We start from the raw sequence: 12572 nt of genomic DNA, 5'->3' as shown, positions 1-12572 counted from the left end.
TGTTCATTTTGTATCTGATTCTTCTTGTGCTTGATGTGTCTAGTATTGTATTATTATTTTTTTTACAGAGGGCACATTTTAGGAAAGTTGCAAGTTTATTTTGACCAAATCTGATCCTTACTGCATAGATGTTCTTAATGCCTGCTTTGTTGTGTGTTTCTTACAGATGACTCTTATATCTTAGTTTATGCATGATAAGAAAACTTTTTTTCATTACATTTACATGTCAAATTGTGTTTTTCTTAAGTTAATTTGGCTTCAATCTGATTCATTGTTACTGACTTTATTCCAGAAACACTGTGACTACAGTTTGATACATTTTCATAAAAATTGTCTTAATGTTGAGGTGGAGATGGAAAAAAAGTCTTAAATTCATATGGACACATTTTTTACATGTTTTGTCATTAATAAAATTCCATTATTGAAATATGTATTGCTGTATAATTGTTTTTATTTTAGTAATTTTAATCACAAGTTTCTATATTAAATTTCTGACCCATTTTGGGTTCCATTCAACCCAGCAGCGTAGTCATTTTTAACTAATAGTTGGGTTAATAATCACAACCCAGCATGCTGGGTTAAACGTGTAACCCAACTTGTTGGGTCAAAATAACCCAGCGTTGGGTTGGTCCCTTTTTGACCCAGCGCTGGGTTACCAAAATAACCCAAATTGGGTTGTTTTTAACCCAGCAGTTTTTAGAGTGTACAGCGCAAGGACACATTTTTTTAGCCTAAATCTCAAAGTACTTTAGCTGGTCAAAAATCAGCAAATTTGCTGAACTGGTCAAGAGTTTGATCTTCACACAGGTCATTGTTTAAATCCTGTTTTGCATCATGTTTCATTCCTATGACCATAAGCTACTCTTCCCTAATAAGTGCAAAGGTTGAATATAAGATGGTTCAGGCTCAAAATGTCAACAGCATTTAATTAAAAGTGCTTTAGAAGTTCAAAAGAACTCCTTTGTAAGAGCCTGGATAGCTCAGTCGGTAGAGCATCAGACTTTTAATCTGAGGGTCCAGGGTTCAAGTCCCTGTTCAGGCGAATTGTTGATTTACTACTAAGTACATAAAGAATTGCTGCCATTATTTACAATAGTCAAACTTTTTGCCAATTTATTATTTTTTTTAAAGCAGCACATTTCATCTCCAAAGTTTCGTTGATTAAAATGTATGATTTAATATCTTTTGTTGTGCCATTTTTTATTATCTTTACACATCTGGTTTCACACAGAAATTGAAAAGCTTTTCAGCTTTGTGATCAAGGGTATAACATGTAATTCTCAGTTTACAAAGATCCAGACTTGAAAGCCAGCCTTGTTAGCGCAGTAGGTAGCGCGTCAGTCTCATAATCTGAAGGTCGTGAGTTCGATCCTCACACAGGGCAAGAACACAATATTTTTAGCCTAAATCTGAAAGTACTTTAGCTGGTCAAAAATCAGCAAATTTGCTGAACTGGTCAAGAGTTTGATCTTCACACAGGTCATGTTTCATTCCTATGACCATAAGCTACTCTTCCCTAATAAGTGCAAAGGTTGAATATAAGATGGTTCAGGCTCAAAATGTCAACAGCATTTAATTAAAAGTGCTTTAGAAGGTCAAAAGAATTTCTTTGTAAGAGCCTGGATAGCTCAGTCGGTAGAGCATCAGACTTTTAATCTGAGGGTCCAGGGTTCAAGTCCCTGTTCAGGCGAATTGTATATTTACTACTAAGTACATAAAGAATTGCTGCCATTATTTACAATAGTCAAACTTTTTGCCAATTTATAATTTTTTTTAAAGCAGCACATTTCATCTCCAAAGTTTCGTTGATTAAAATGTATGATTTAATATCTTTTGTTGTGCCATTTTTTCTTTTCTTTACACATCTGTTTTCTCACAGAAATTGAAAAGCTTTTCAGCTTTGTGATCAAGGGTATAACATGTAATTCTCAGTTTACAAAGATCCAGACTTGAAAGCCAGCCTTGTTAGCGCAGTAGGTAGCGCGTCAGTCTCATAATCTGAAGGTCGTGAGTTCGATCCTCACACAGGGCAAGAACACAATATTTTTAGCCTAAATCTGAAAGTACTTTAGCTGGTCAAAATCAGCAAATTTGCTGAACTGGTCATGAGTTTGATCTTCACACAGGTCATTGTTTAAATCCTGTTTTGCATCATGTTTCATTCCTATGACCATAAGCTACTCTTCCCTAATAAGTGCAAAGGTTGAATATAAGATGGTTCAGGCTCAAAATGTCAACAGCATTTAATTAAAAGTGCTTTAGAAGGTCAAAAGAACTCCTTTGTAAGAGCCTGGATAGCTCAGTCGGTAGAGCATCAGACTTTTAATCTGAGGGTCCAGGGTTCAAGTCCCTGTTCAGGCGAATTGTTGATTTACTACTAAGTACATAAAGAATTGCTGCCATTATTTACAATAGTCAAACTTTTTGCCAATTTATTATTTTTTTTTAAAGCAGCACATTTCATCTCCAAAGTTTCGTTGATTAAAATGTATGATTTAATATCTTTTGTTGTGCCATTTTTTCTTTTCTTTACACATCTGTTTTCTCACAGAAATTGAAAAGCTTTTCAGCTTTGTGATCAAGGGTATAACATGTAATTCTCAGTTTACAAAGATCCAGACTTGAAAGCCAGCCTTGTTAGCGCAGTAGGTAGCGCGTCAGTCTCATAATCTGAAGGTCGTGAGTTCGATCCTCACACAGGGCAAGAACACAATATTTTTAGCCTAAATCTGAAAGTACTTTAGCTGGTCAAAAATCAGCAAATTTGCTGAACTGGTCAAGAGTTTGATCTTCACACAGGTCATTGTTTTAAATCCTGTTTTGCATCATGTTTTATTCCTATGACCATAAGCTACTCTTCCCTAATAAGTGCAAAGGTTGAATATAAGATGGTTCAGGCTCAGGAGACGGGCGGAAAAAAAATTCTGAGGCAAAAGCTGCGGGTTGAAGGACAGAGGAGAAATTTTTTCTTGCTAACTAACACTTGCTATGCTAACAATGCTTAATATCTTGCTAACTAACACTTGCTATGCTAACAATGCTTAAATATCTTGCTAACTAACACTTGCTATGCTAACAATGCTTAATATCTTGCGACTGCATTGGGGCCAGCAATTGTGTGTACTCACTCACACGGAGATAGGTAAGCTTTATTTTGCATATACAATGTGAAAGGGGGTTTTGGGGTTTAATGTTGTATTTTAGAAGTATACCTTTCTGTCTACATTTGTCTGTTTCCCTCAAGTTTGGACTTTTTTTTTTTTTTTTTTAAAGGAGTTTTGCTTGCTGCAACGAGAACCATTTTGTGGATGAACAAGGTGAGTTGTTTTCTCTTTTCAAATTAGAAACTGCTGGAACATTTGTAGTTTGAAACATGCATTTAATTATGAGGTCATTTTAAGGGAACAGTGAGCATTTGATACTTGCAGTAATGTGTTTTTAGAGTAGCTCTCTACTTATCTACATACAGTTTTGTAGAATTCAAATTATTTCAATGTAGGTTTGAAAAAGTAAACACCCACTTTCAACATATGCCAGTTTTTTTTTTTGCACTACTAGTTTTGTTTAAAGCCACTTTAATATGCTTTGGAAATGCAAGTACTATCTGCGAGAAGAGCACAGTTTTTTAAACGTTACAGGCTAAAATATGGAACTTATGCAAGAAGGAACTAAGCCCTTTCCTTGCTTGCATCAGGAATCATGTTTGTTCTTAGACGAGAGGAGGTTGTAAAGGATGAACCTGACATCAACCAGATGATCCAAAGCTGCCCAGTGCTTTTTTGACTGAAAACCAGGTTTGTGGATGTGTCCTTTAATGTTTTTTTTTTTCTTACTTGTTTTACATACATGATGTTCAGAGAGGTTTATTTGTGTTATAAATAACTCTGCCTGAATATCAAAACTGAGCATATTTAATATTTTTCAGGTTTACCTGGAATTTAACAGGATTGTTGGTAGAAATTTTAAAGAATAGTTCTTTGGTGTTCTTGATGGGTTGTGTCCAATTTTGATGGAAATTCAAGAGGAAGACAGGTTGGATAGAAAGCAATTAGCTGACCTGCTACAACAACAACGGTGGGTGATATTTCTCTTTTCTTCTCATAATGAATTGATGGTTAGTCTCAATACATAACTGTTCTCTTGTGGTATTTCTCTATATGGACAAATAAACTGATATAAGATTTATTTCCTTTGTTCTACATTCAAGTGTGTTTTTATACCACTTTGCAGAGCCACAGAGCTAACAGCATTAGAGCCTTGTCCTGAGAGGATTCCATAATTCTGGAGATGATGCATCTATGTTCTTCAAGAGCAGTTCAGTGAGTAAACCCTTTTCTCCATTTGTACCATTCAAATATCAAATTGTGTAATATACCACCTACTGTCACAACATGAAAGACGCCTATATATAAACACACAAAATAGATTGTTTACAGTGCCTAAAATAAAATCACATTGAATTACAAAATCTATAATATTAGATAATTCTATACAGTTGATTGTAGACAAATTGCTGTTAACCTGCATATTCTCTTTTTGTCATGTTTCTTGCACTATGTAGAGTCTATGGAGACTCCATGGACATCCCAGTGGGAATCCTCTATTATGAGGACAACAGTTCAGCAAGCCCAGCATTGCCATAACTCAACCCCTCAAGACTGGGCATCAACCGAGAGGGCAAGGGAAGCACTCACCAACCTACCTCAAGCAATGTGCCTCTTGTTTGGCTTAACCTACGCACTTCACCTGCAGCACCCAAAGTGCTTGAAAACACGTTTACCTTCATTCAGCAGGCAATGTGAAATTAAGGTAGAAGTGAGCTACCTTCAAAGGTTCAGAAGCTGAAGAATGAGCTAGCAGGGTAAGACCCAATTATGCTTATAGCACAGCTCTTCATGCCTGATTGTTGTACAATTACTTTGCAGTGATTAGAGCAAATAGGCTTGCAGTTGTTCATTTTGTATCTGATTCTTCTTGTGCTTGATGTGTCTAGTATTGTATTATTATTTTTTTTACAGAGGGCACATTTTAGGAAAGTTGCAAGTTTATTTTGACCAAATCTGATCCTTACTGCATAGATGTTCTTAATGCCTGCTTTGTTGTGTGTTTCTTACAGATGACTCTTATATCTTAGTTTATGCATGATAAGAAAACTTTTTTTCATTACATTTACATGTCAAATTGTGTTTTTCTTAAGTTAATTTGGCTTCAATCTGATTCATTGTTACTGACTTTATTCCAGAAACACTGTGACTACAGTTTGATACATTTTCATAAAAATTGTCTTAATGTTGAGGTGGAGATGGAAAAAAAAGTCTTAAATTCATATGGACACATTTTTTACATGTTTTGTCATTAATAAAATTCCATTATTGAAATATGTATTGCTGTATAATTGTTTTTATTTTAGTAATTTTAATCACAAGTTTCTATATTAAATTTCTGACCCATTTTGGGTTCCATTCAACCCAGCAGCGTAGTCATTTTTAACTAATAGTTGGGTTAATAATCACAACCCAGCATGCTGGGTTAAACGTGTAACCCAACTTGTTGGGTCAAAATAACCCAGCGTTGGGTTGGTCCCTTTTTGACCCAGCGCTGGGTTACCAAAATAACCCAAATTGGGTTGTTTTTAACCCAGCAGTTTTTAGAGTGTACAGCGCAAGGACACATTTTTTTAGCCTAAATCTCAAAGTACTTTAGCTGGTCAAAAATCAGCAAATTTGCTGAACTGGTCAAGAGTTTGATCTTCACACAGGTCATTGTTTAAATCCTGTTTTGCATCATGTTTCATTCCTATGACCATAAGCTACTCTTCCCTAATAAGTGCAAAGGTTGAATATAAGATGGTTTAGGCTCAAAATGTCAACAGCATTTAATTAAAAGTGCTTTAGAAGTTCAAAAGAACTCCTTTGTAAGAGCCTGGATAGCTCAGTCGGTAGAGCATCAGACTTTTAATCTGAGGGTCCAGGGTTCAAGTCCCTGTTCAGGCGAATTGTTGATTTACTACTAAGTACATAAAGAATTGCTGCCATTATTTACAATAGTCAAACTTTTTGCCAATTTATAATTTTTTTTAAAGCAGCACATTTCATCTCCAAAGTTTCGTTGATTAAAATGTATGATTTAATATCTTTTGTTGTGCCATTTTTTATTATCTTTACACATCTGGTTTCACACAGAAATTGAAAAGCTCTTCATCTTTGTGATCAAGGGTATAACATGTAATTCTCAGTTTACAAAGATCCAGACTTGAAAGCCAGCCTTGTTAGCGCAGTAGGTAGCGCGTCAGTCTCATAATCTGAAGGTCGTGAGTTCGATCCTCACACAGGGCAAGAACACAATATTTTTAGCCTAAATCTGAAAGTACTTTAGCTGGTCAAAATCAGCAAATTTGCTGAACTGGTCAAGAGTTTGATCTTCACACAGGTCATTGTTTAAATCCTGTTTTGCATCATGTTTCATTCCTATGACCATAAGCTACTCTTCCCTAATAAGTGCAAAGGTTGAATATAAGATGGTTCAGGCTCAAAATGTCAACAGCATTTAATTAAAAGTGCTTTAGAAGGTCAAAAGAACTCCTTTGTAAGAGCCTGGATAGCTCAGTCGGTAGAGCATCAGACTTTTAATCTGAGGGTCCAGGGTTCAAGTCCCTGTTCAGGCGAATTGTATATTTACTTCTAAGTACATAAAGAATTGCTGCCATTATTTACAATAGTCAAACTTTTTGCCAATTTATAATTTTTTTTAAAGCAGCACATTTCATCTCCAAAGTTTCGTTGATTAAAATGTATGATTTAATATCTTTTGTTGTGCCATTTTTTCTTTTCTTTACACATCTGGTTTCTCACAGAAATTGAAAAGCTCTTCATCTTTGTGATCAAGGGTATAACATGTAATTCTCAGTTTACAAAGATCCAGACTTGAAAGCCAGCCTTGTTAGCGCAGTAGGTAGCGCGTCAGTCTCATAATCTGAAGGTCGTGAGTTCGATCCTCACACAGGGCAAGAACACAATATTTTTAGCCTAAATCTGAAAGTACTTTAGCTGGTCAAAAATCAGCAAATTTGCTGAACTGGTCAAGAGTTTGATCTTCACACAGGTCATTGTTTAAATCCTGTTTTGCATCATGTTTCATTCCTATGACCATAAGCTACTCTTCCCTAATAAGTGCAAAGGTTGAATATAAGATGGTTCAGGCTCAAAATGTCAACAGCATTTAATTAAAAGTGCTTTAGAAGGTCAAAAGAATTTCTTTGTAAGAGCCTGGATAGCTCAGTCGGTAGAGCATCAGACTTTTAATCTGAGGGTCCAGGGTTCAAGTCCCTGTTCAGGCGAATTGTTGATTTACTACTAAGTACATAAAGAATTGCTGCCATTATTTACAATAGTCAAACTTTTTGCCAATTTATAATTTTTTTTAAAGCAGCACATTTCATCTCCAAAGTTTCGTTGATTAAAATGTATGATTTAATATCTTTTGTTGTGCCATTTTTTATTATCTTTACACATCTGGTTTCACACAGAAATTGAAAAGCTCTTCATCTTTGTGATCAAGGGTAAACATGTAATTCTCAGTTTACGAAGATCCAGACTTAAAGCCAGCCTTGTTAGCGCAGTAGGTAGCGCGTCAGTCTCATAATCTGAAGGTCGTGAGTTCGATCCTCACACAGGGCAAGGACACAATATTTTTAGCCTAAATCTGAAAGTACTTTAGCTGGTCAAAAATCAGCAAATTTGCTGAACTGGTCAAGAGTTTGATCTTCACACAGGTCATTGTTTAAATCCTGTTTTGCATCATGTTTCATTCCTATGACCATAAGCTACTCTTCCCTAATAAGTGCAAAGGTTGAATATAAGATGGTTCAGGCTCAAAATGTCAACAGCATTTAATTAAAAGTGCTTTAGAAGGTCAAAAGAACTCCTTTGTAAGAGCCTGGATAGCTCAGTCGGTAGAGCATCAGACTTTTAATCTGAGGGTCCAGGGTTCAAGTCCCTGTTCAGGCGAATTGTATATTTACTACTAAGTACATAAAGAATTGCTGCCATTATTTACAATAGTCAAACTTTTTGCCAATTTATAATTTTTTTTAAAGCAGCACATTTCATCTCCAAAGTTTCGTTGATTAAAATGTATGATTTAATATCTTTTGTTGTGCCATTTTTTCTTTTCTTTACACATCTGTTTTCTCACAGAAATTGAAAAGCTTTCAGCTTTGTGATCAAGGGTATAACATGTAATTCTCAGTTTACAAAGATCCAGACTTGAAAGCCAGCCTTGTTAGCGCAGTAGGTAGCGCGTCAGTCTCATAATCTGAAGGTCGTGAGTTCGATCCTCACACAGGGCAAGAACACAATATTTTTAGCCTAAATCTGAAAGTACTTTAGCTGGTCAAAAATCAGCAAATTTGCTGAACTGGTCAAGAGTTTGATCTTCACACAGGTCATTGTTTAAATCCTGTTTTGCATCATGTTTCATTCCTATGACCATAAGCTACTCTTCCCTAATAAGTGCAAAGGTTGAATATAAGATGGTTCAGGCTCAAAATGTCAACAGCATTTAATTAAAAGTGCTTTAGAAGGTCAAAAGAACTCCTTTGTAAGAGCCTGGATAGCTCAGTCGGTAGAGCATCAGACTTTTAATCTGAGGGTCCAGGGTTCAAGTCCCTGTTCAGGCGAATTGTTGATTTACTACTAAGTACATAAAGAATTGCTGCCATTATTTACAATAGTCAAACTTTTTGCCAATTTATTATTTTTTTTAAAGCAGCACATTTCATCTCCAAAGTTTCGTTGATTAAAATGTATGATTTAATATCTTTTGTTGTGCCATTTTTTATTATCTTTACACATCTGGTTTCACACAGAAATTGAAAAGCTCTTCATCTTTGTGATCAAGGGTAAAACATGTAATTCTCAGTTTACAAAGATCCAGACTTAAAGCCAGCCTTGTTAGCGCAGTAGGTAGCGCGTCAGTCTCATAATCTGAAGGTCGTGAGTTCGATCCTCACACAGGGCAAGGAACACAATATTTTTAGCCTAAATCTGAAAGTACTTTAGCTGGTCAAAAATCAGCAAATTTGCTGAACTGGTCAAGAGTTTGATCTTCACACAGGTCATTGTTTAAATCCTGTTTTGCATCATGTTTCATTCCTATGACCATAAGCTACTCTTCCCTAATAAGTGCAAAGGTTGAATATAAGATGGTTCAGGCTCAAAATGTCAACAGCATTTAATTAAAAGTGCTTTAGAAGGTCAAAAGAACTCCTTTGTAAGAGCCTGGATAGCTCAGTCGGTAGAGCATCAGACTTTTAATCTGAGGGTCCAGGGTTCAAGTCCCTGTTCAGGCGAATTGTTGATTTACTACTAAGTACATAAAGAATTGCTGCCATTATTTACAATAGTCAAACTTTTTGCCAATTTATAATTTTTTTTAAAGCAGCACATTTCATCTCCAAAGTTTCGTTGATTAAAATGTATGATTTAATATCTTTTGTTGTGCCATTTTTTCTTTTCTTTACACATCTGTTTTCTCACAGAAATTGAAAAGCTCTTCATCTTTGTGATCAAGGGTATAACATGTAATTCTCAGTTTACAAAGATCCAGACTTGAAAGCCAGCCTTGTTAGCGCAGTAGGTAGCGCGTCAGTCTCATAATCTGAAGGTCGTGAGTTCGATCCTCACACAGGGCAAGGACACAATTTTTTTAGCCTAAATCTGAAAGTACTTTAGCTGGTCAAAAATCAGCAAATTTGCTGAACTGGTCAAGAGTTTGATCTTCACACAGGTCATTGTTTAAATCCTGTTTTGCATCATGTTTCATTCCTATGACCATAAGCTACTCTTCCCTAATAAGTGCAAAGGTTGAATATAAGATGGTTCAGGCTCAAAATGTCAACAGCATTTAATTAAAAGTGCTTTAGAAGGTCAAAAGAACTCCTTTGTAAGAGCCTGGATAGCTCAGTCGGTAGAGCATCAGACTTTTAATCTGAGGGTCCAGGGTTCAAGTCCCTGTTCAGGCGAATTGTTGATTTACTACTAAGTACATAAAGAATTGCTGCCATTATTTACAATAGTCAAACTTTTTGCCAATTTATAATTTTTTTTAAAGCAGCACATTTCATCTCCAAAGTTTCGTTGATTAAAATGTATGATTTAATATCTTTTGTTGTGCCATTTTTTATTATCTTTACACATCTGGTTTCACACAGAAATTGAAAAGCTCTTCATCTTTGTGATCAAGGGTATAACATGTAATTCTCAGTTTACGAAGATCCAGACTTAAAGCCAGCCTTGTTAGCGCAGTAGGTAGCGCGTCAGTCTCATAATCTGAAGGTCGTGAGTTCGATCCTCACACAGGGCAAGGAACACAATATTTTTAGCCTAAATCTGAAAGTACTTTAGCTGGTCAAAAATCAGCAAATTTGCTGAACTGGTCAAGAGTTTGATCTTCACACAGGTCATTGTTTAAATCCTGTTTTGCATCATGTTTCATTCCTATGACCATAAGCTACTCTTCCCTAATAAGTGCAAAGGTTGAATATAAGATGGTTCAGGCTCAAAATGTCAACAGCATTTAATTAAAAGTGCTTTAGAAGGTCAAAAGAACTCCTTTGTAAGAGCCTGGATAGCTCAGTCGGTAGAGCATCAGACTTTTAATCTGAGGGTCCAGGGTTCAAGTCCCTGTTCAGGCGAATTGTTGATTTACTACTAAGTACATAAAGAATTGCTGCCATTATTTACAATAGTCAAACTTTTTGCCAATTTATAATTTTTTTTAAAGCAGCACATTTCATCTCCAAAGTTTCGTTGATTAAAATGTATGATTTAATATCTTTTGTTGTGCCATTTTTTCTTATCTTTACACATCTGGTTTCACACAGAAATTGAAAAGCTCTTCATCTTTGTGATCAAGGGTATAACATGTAATTCTCAGTTTACAAAGATCCAGACTTGAAAGCCAGCCTTGTTAGCGCAGTAGGTAGCGCGTCAGTCTCATAATCTGAAGGTCGTGAGTTCGATCCTCACACAGGGCAAGGACACAATATTTTTAGCCTAAATCTGAAAGTACTTTAGCTGGTCAAAAATCAGCAAATTTGCTGAACTGGTCAAGAGTTTGATCTTCACACAGGTCATTGTTTAAATCCTGTTTTGCATCATGTTTCATTCCTATGACCATAAGCTACTCTTCCCTAATAAGTGCAAAGGTTGAATATAAGATGGTTCAGGCTCAAAATGTCAACAGCATTTAATTAAAAGTGCTTTAGAAGGTCAAAAGAACTCCTTTGTAAGAGCCTGGATAGCTCAGTCGGTAGAGCATCAGACTTTTAATCTGAGGGTCCAGGGTTCAAGTCCCTGTTCAGGCGAATTGTATATTTACTTCTAAGTACATAAAGAATTGCTGCCATTATTTACAATAGTCAAACTTTTTGCCAATTTATAATTTTTTTTAAAGCAGCACATTTCATCTCCAAAGTTTCGTTGATTAAAATGTATGATTTAATATCTTTTGTTGTGCCATTTTTTATTATCTTTACACATCTGGTTTCTCACAGAAATTGAAAAGCTCTTCATCTTTGTGATCAAGGGTATAACATGTAATTCTCAGTTTACAAAGATCCAGACTTGAAAGCCAGCCTTGTTAGCGCAGTAGGTAGCGCGTCAGTCTCATAATCTGAAGGTCGTGAGTTCGATCCTCACACAGGGCAAGGACACAATATTTTTAGCCTAAATCTGAAAGTACTTTAGCAGGTCAAAAATCAGCAAATTTGCTGAACTGGTCAAGAGTTTGATCTTCACACAGGTCATTGTTTAAATCCTGTTTTGCATCATGTTTCATTCCTATGACCATAAGCTACTCTTCCCTAATAAGTGCAAAGGTTGAATATAAGATGGTTCAGGCTCAAAATGTCAACAGCATTTAATTAAAAGTGCTTTAGAAGGTCAAAAGAACTCCTTTGTAAGAGCCTGGATAGCTCAGTCGGTAGAGCATCAGACTTTTAATCTGAGGGTCCAGGGTTCAAGTCCCTGTTCAGGCGAATTGTTGATTTACTACTAAGTACATAAAGAATTGCTGCCATTATTTACAATAGTCAAACTTTTTGCCAATTTATAATTTTTTTTAAAGCAGCACATTTCATCTCCAAAGTTTCGTTGATTAAAATGTATGATTTAATATCTTTTGTTGTGCCATTTTTTCTTTTCTTTACACATCTGTTTTCTCACAGAAATTGAAAAGCTTTTCAGCTTTGTGATCAAGGGTATAACATGTAATTCTCAGTTTACAAAGATCCAGACTTGAAAGCCAGCCTTGTTAGCGCAGTAGGTAGCGCGTCAGTCTCATAATCTGAAGGTCGTGAGTTCGATCCTCACACAGGGCAAGGACACAATATTTTTAGCCTAAATCTGAAAGTACTTTAGCTGGTCAAAAATCAGCAAATTTGCTGAACTGGTCAAGAGTTTGATCTTCACACAGGTCATTGTTTAAATCCTGTTTTGCATCATGTTTCATTCCTATGACCATAAGCTACTCTTCCCTAATAAGTGCAAAGGTTGAATATAAGATGGTTCAGG

The 12572-nt window shown here is 35.8% G+C and overlaps 26 non-coding genes across 26 annotated transcripts; all 26 read left to right on the top strand.

The window, feature by feature from the left end:
- The first annotated feature begins 969 nt into the window (after nt 1-969).
- trnak-uuu (transfer RNA lysine (anticodon UUU)) lies at nt 970-1042 on the top strand. The gene has a single exon. It is a non-coding gene; the product is annotated as a tRNA-Lys (tRNA).
- Nucleotides 1043-1311: 269 nt separating this feature from the next.
- Nucleotides 1312-1384, top strand: trnam-cau (transfer RNA methionine (anticodon CAU)). Its single transcript has one exon. It is a non-coding gene; the product is annotated as a tRNA-Met (tRNA).
- A 233-nt stretch (nt 1385-1617) lies between these two features.
- On the top strand, nt 1618-1690 carry trnak-uuu (transfer RNA lysine (anticodon UUU)). Its single transcript has one exon. It is a non-coding gene; the product is annotated as a tRNA-Lys (tRNA).
- Nucleotides 1691-1959: 269 nt separating this feature from the next.
- trnam-cau (transfer RNA methionine (anticodon CAU)) lies at nt 1960-2032 on the top strand. The gene has a single exon. It is a non-coding gene; the product is annotated as a tRNA-Met (tRNA).
- A 256-nt stretch (nt 2033-2288) lies between these two features.
- Nucleotides 2289-2361, top strand: trnak-uuu (transfer RNA lysine (anticodon UUU)). Its single transcript has one exon. It is a non-coding gene; the product is annotated as a tRNA-Lys (tRNA).
- Nucleotides 2362-2631: 270 nt separating this feature from the next.
- Nucleotides 2632-2704, top strand: trnam-cau (transfer RNA methionine (anticodon CAU)). The gene has a single exon. It is a non-coding gene; the product is annotated as a tRNA-Met (tRNA).
- Nucleotides 2705-5920: 3216 nt separating this feature from the next.
- On the top strand, nt 5921-5993 carry trnak-uuu (transfer RNA lysine (anticodon UUU)). The gene has a single exon. It is a non-coding gene; the product is annotated as a tRNA-Lys (tRNA).
- Nucleotides 5994-6262: 269 nt separating this feature from the next.
- Nucleotides 6263-6335, top strand: trnam-cau (transfer RNA methionine (anticodon CAU)). Its single transcript has one exon. It is a non-coding gene; the product is annotated as a tRNA-Met (tRNA).
- A 256-nt stretch (nt 6336-6591) lies between these two features.
- trnak-uuu (transfer RNA lysine (anticodon UUU)) lies at nt 6592-6664 on the top strand. Its single transcript has one exon. It is a non-coding gene; the product is annotated as a tRNA-Lys (tRNA).
- A 269-nt stretch (nt 6665-6933) lies between these two features.
- Nucleotides 6934-7006, top strand: trnam-cau (transfer RNA methionine (anticodon CAU)). The gene has a single exon. It is a non-coding gene; the product is annotated as a tRNA-Met (tRNA).
- A 257-nt stretch (nt 7007-7263) lies between these two features.
- Nucleotides 7264-7336, top strand: trnak-uuu (transfer RNA lysine (anticodon UUU)). Its single transcript has one exon. It is a non-coding gene; the product is annotated as a tRNA-Lys (tRNA).
- Nucleotides 7337-7603: 267 nt separating this feature from the next.
- On the top strand, nt 7604-7676 carry trnam-cau (transfer RNA methionine (anticodon CAU)). Its single transcript has one exon. It is a non-coding gene; the product is annotated as a tRNA-Met (tRNA).
- A 257-nt stretch (nt 7677-7933) lies between these two features.
- trnak-uuu (transfer RNA lysine (anticodon UUU)) lies at nt 7934-8006 on the top strand. The gene has a single exon. It is a non-coding gene; the product is annotated as a tRNA-Lys (tRNA).
- A 268-nt stretch (nt 8007-8274) lies between these two features.
- On the top strand, nt 8275-8347 carry trnam-cau (transfer RNA methionine (anticodon CAU)). Its single transcript has one exon. It is a non-coding gene; the product is annotated as a tRNA-Met (tRNA).
- Nucleotides 8348-8604: 257 nt separating this feature from the next.
- trnak-uuu (transfer RNA lysine (anticodon UUU)) lies at nt 8605-8677 on the top strand. Its single transcript has one exon. It is a non-coding gene; the product is annotated as a tRNA-Lys (tRNA).
- Nucleotides 8678-8945: 268 nt separating this feature from the next.
- Nucleotides 8946-9018, top strand: trnam-cau (transfer RNA methionine (anticodon CAU)). Its single transcript has one exon. It is a non-coding gene; the product is annotated as a tRNA-Met (tRNA).
- A 258-nt stretch (nt 9019-9276) lies between these two features.
- trnak-uuu (transfer RNA lysine (anticodon UUU)) lies at nt 9277-9349 on the top strand. The gene has a single exon. It is a non-coding gene; the product is annotated as a tRNA-Lys (tRNA).
- A 269-nt stretch (nt 9350-9618) lies between these two features.
- On the top strand, nt 9619-9691 carry trnam-cau (transfer RNA methionine (anticodon CAU)). The gene has a single exon. It is a non-coding gene; the product is annotated as a tRNA-Met (tRNA).
- Nucleotides 9692-9948: 257 nt separating this feature from the next.
- Nucleotides 9949-10021, top strand: trnak-uuu (transfer RNA lysine (anticodon UUU)). The gene has a single exon. It is a non-coding gene; the product is annotated as a tRNA-Lys (tRNA).
- A 268-nt stretch (nt 10022-10289) lies between these two features.
- Nucleotides 10290-10362, top strand: trnam-cau (transfer RNA methionine (anticodon CAU)). The gene has a single exon. It is a non-coding gene; the product is annotated as a tRNA-Met (tRNA).
- Nucleotides 10363-10620: 258 nt separating this feature from the next.
- Nucleotides 10621-10693, top strand: trnak-uuu (transfer RNA lysine (anticodon UUU)). Its single transcript has one exon. It is a non-coding gene; the product is annotated as a tRNA-Lys (tRNA).
- Nucleotides 10694-10962: 269 nt separating this feature from the next.
- On the top strand, nt 10963-11035 carry trnam-cau (transfer RNA methionine (anticodon CAU)). Its single transcript has one exon. It is a non-coding gene; the product is annotated as a tRNA-Met (tRNA).
- A 257-nt stretch (nt 11036-11292) lies between these two features.
- trnak-uuu (transfer RNA lysine (anticodon UUU)) lies at nt 11293-11365 on the top strand. Its single transcript has one exon. It is a non-coding gene; the product is annotated as a tRNA-Lys (tRNA).
- A 269-nt stretch (nt 11366-11634) lies between these two features.
- Nucleotides 11635-11707, top strand: trnam-cau (transfer RNA methionine (anticodon CAU)). The gene has a single exon. It is a non-coding gene; the product is annotated as a tRNA-Met (tRNA).
- A 257-nt stretch (nt 11708-11964) lies between these two features.
- On the top strand, nt 11965-12037 carry trnak-uuu (transfer RNA lysine (anticodon UUU)). Its single transcript has one exon. It is a non-coding gene; the product is annotated as a tRNA-Lys (tRNA).
- A 269-nt stretch (nt 12038-12306) lies between these two features.
- trnam-cau (transfer RNA methionine (anticodon CAU)) lies at nt 12307-12379 on the top strand. The gene has a single exon. It is a non-coding gene; the product is annotated as a tRNA-Met (tRNA).
- Nucleotides 12380-12572: the final 193 nt, after the last annotated feature.

This window comes from Denticeps clupeoides, unplaced genomic scaffold (assembly GCF_900700375.1).
Source record: "Denticeps clupeoides unplaced genomic scaffold, fDenClu1.1, whole genome shotgun sequence".
Classification (NCBI taxonomy): Eukaryota; Metazoa; Chordata; class Actinopteri; order Clupeiformes; family Denticipitidae; genus Denticeps; species Denticeps clupeoides.
Note: the sequence above shows the minus strand (reverse complement) of the source record. Positions and strands in the feature narration are given on the sequence as shown.